The sequence below is a fragment of the Cucurbita pepo genome, unplaced genomic scaffold (genome assembly GCF_002806865.2).
Source record: "Cucurbita pepo subsp. pepo cultivar mu-cu-16 unplaced genomic scaffold, ASM280686v2 Cp4.1_scaffold001203, whole genome shotgun sequence".
Lineage (NCBI taxonomy): Eukaryota > Viridiplantae > Streptophyta > Magnoliopsida > Cucurbitales > Cucurbitaceae > Cucurbita > Cucurbita pepo.
The window spans coordinates 1-2,656 of NW_019647391.1; the positions used below are offsets into that span (position 1 = coordinate 1).

At 30.6% G+C, this 2,656-nt stretch overlaps 1 long non-coding RNA gene across 1 annotated transcript; it reads right to left on the bottom strand.

Annotated features, from left to right (window-relative positions):
• Positions 1 to 373: 373 nt before the first annotated feature.
• Positions 374 to 1,879, bottom strand: LOC111786239. Its single transcript, XR_002813764.1, has 4 exons — positions 1,683 to 1,879; positions 1,196 to 1,237; positions 1,042 to 1,097; positions 374 to 612 (listed from the first exon to the last, which is right to left on the bottom strand). It is a non-coding gene; the product is annotated as an uncharacterized LOC111786239 (long non-coding RNA).
• Positions 1,880 to 2,656: the final 777 nt, after the last annotated feature.

Consider the following 2,656-nt stretch of genomic DNA (forward strand, 5'->3'; position numbering starts at 1 on the left):
TGCATAAAGGAATTGACAACAAACAAAGCTACGAGAAAGAAGGGACACATAATTTTAGAAAGTAAATAAAGCTCCTATGTATTGTTGAGGATTGTTGGGAGAGGAGTCCACCTCGACTAATTAAGGGGTTGATCATGAATTTATAAGTAACGAATACATCTCCATTGGTAGGAGGCCTTTTCGGGAAGCCAAAAGAAAAGTCATGAGAGCTTATGCTCAAAGTGGACAATATCATACCATTATGGAGGTTCGTGATTCCTAATAGGTATATGTGTGTATATTCAGCTCATCAGCCATCAAATCAAAAAGAGGAAATTAACTTAAAATGCAGTCATTGAACAAAAATTCCAAAACAGAAGCAAGAAAGTTCAAGTTCATCAGCTAACAATAGCTATATAACACTTTCTTTGATGAAGAGAAATAGACACAGAATACTGTACCAGAAGGTATCTTTTCAAAATTAACTTCGCCTTTGATATAATATAAAAGAGAGATAAATACAACAGATGACCGAAATAAAGAAATGTAACAAATGTATAATATTGTTGGTGATTCTTACTTCTTCTTATCAATGCTGGGGATGTCACTATTCTCTGCCTTCTCCACAATAACCTTGAAACCATAAAACAAAAATTATGAACAAGCAGTAACCGATAGAATGTTCAAACAAAATATAACAGATGAACTTCCTTTATTTTGAAACATTTCATTCTTAAAACACACTTCCCTCTACTTATTAACACTATAAACAACCCATTGCCAAACCGGTAACATTACAATTGAACGCGTCCAGTACCCAGGTTTTGGGGAAGAAATCAAAGAACATTATCAATAACTGATTGTTTCCTTGCCAAATGACAGACAGAAAAAGGATGCGGACACCAGATGATAGTTAAAGAATCAGAACAAATTTGAGTACTTGAGAATGAGAAGTTTAATAAAGAACATCAAAGCTTTGACAAAACAATATCTGAACATCAAGTTGACGGTGATAGCCAATAGCCAATCAAATGAAGGTTCTAAAATAAAATCATTTCTTACTGGAATTCTATCGGTGTATTTCTCCCTAATCCTTGCAGCCTCAGCTTTTCTTTTTTCTGGTAAAACAAACAAGGAAATGGAATAAGTTCTTGTCTTACAAAATGGATTTGATTAAATCTCTAGGGAAAAAGAAAAGCATATTATTGAAGACTACCAAGATCATTCTCTTGCTTGAAGTAGCTCTTAGCCATCAGTCCTGAAATTACAATCCACGAAAGTCAGACTCGTTTAATTTTACAAGAAGCAACCACAGAATTTATGAAAATCTTGGAAAAGCAGCAAGCAAGGCAAAAAATATGAACATTACAAACAATCCCCAACAATAACAAGCTAAAAACTCGCACTGTTAATGCGATAAACATAATCGTGACAGACAAAATAGCCTCAACAATTTAAGTTAAAACCACCAAGAATTTCACTACTCCGCTAAATTCGACAGCCCAACAAACTTTTACAACTCTCCCGATCAACAAACAACAAGAAAAAGAAACCAATAACACGAAATTAAACTCAAGGAGTCGGATTCAAACATTCAATCAACGAATAACGAAATAGAAACTCGGCAGATTGTCAAGTAACCATGGAATTAAGAGAAGAACTAACGAACATAACCAACGATCATCAAGGGGAAAAGAACAAACCTAGAAGGGAGTTGAGCAAAATTAATCGATGAGCGAAGCCAGGTGAGAGTTAGAAACGGAGCCGAATATCTCGGAAATGGTTTCTGGGCGAGAATTTTGGGAATGGAGATTGGAGTGAATAACAGATAAAAAGAGAGGGAGAGAGAAGCCTTCACCGTGGCGTTGCTTCGGTGTTCAATAAATGTTTCATATTTTTAAAAGCCTTCATCCGATTGTGATATTCAACTATTAATCATAATTTAATATATTAATGATCAAATTAAAACAATTAATACAGATATTATTTAGCAAATTTTCAGGGCAGTCGCTCACACGCTCTCTGTCGAATATAAATGTAAATTAATTGTGATTTGATCATTCATAGTCTATAAATGGTGAAAAATAAATATCGCTCAATATTTATAATTATGCGAATAAATATTGGTATGAAAAATAAAGTTTGGTAACAATAAATAAAAATAATTTTTAATGTTTTTTTTTTTTGTTTACTAATTGTCACATATTTGGAATTTTAAAATTTAAAATGTAATGAAGTCAACATTAATAAAATAGTTAAAGGAGAAGACTTTTTTTATTTTATTCTTCCAAATTTGGTGTGTATGTGCATCATTATATATGCATAGCACAAAATAATAATAATAATAATAATAATAAATATTAGTTAATTGAGAAAATAAGGTTAAATTATAAATAGGGGAATATTATATAATTTTTTAAAGTTAGAATTTGATAAAATCTCGTTGACTATCTAAAAGAATTTTCGCAAAAAGTGACATTTTTTTAAAAAATGAATGATTTCAAACTAATTCAATAAATTTTGTAAAAGATAATAAATAAACTATTTTTCTATTTTCTAAATAATGTAATAAAAGCCGATCGTGTTATTTATTTTTTACCTAAGTTTTAAAATTTAAAATTTTGTTTTTATCTATAAAATTTAGCTAAAGATTTAATTATTTTTGTGATTAAATCAA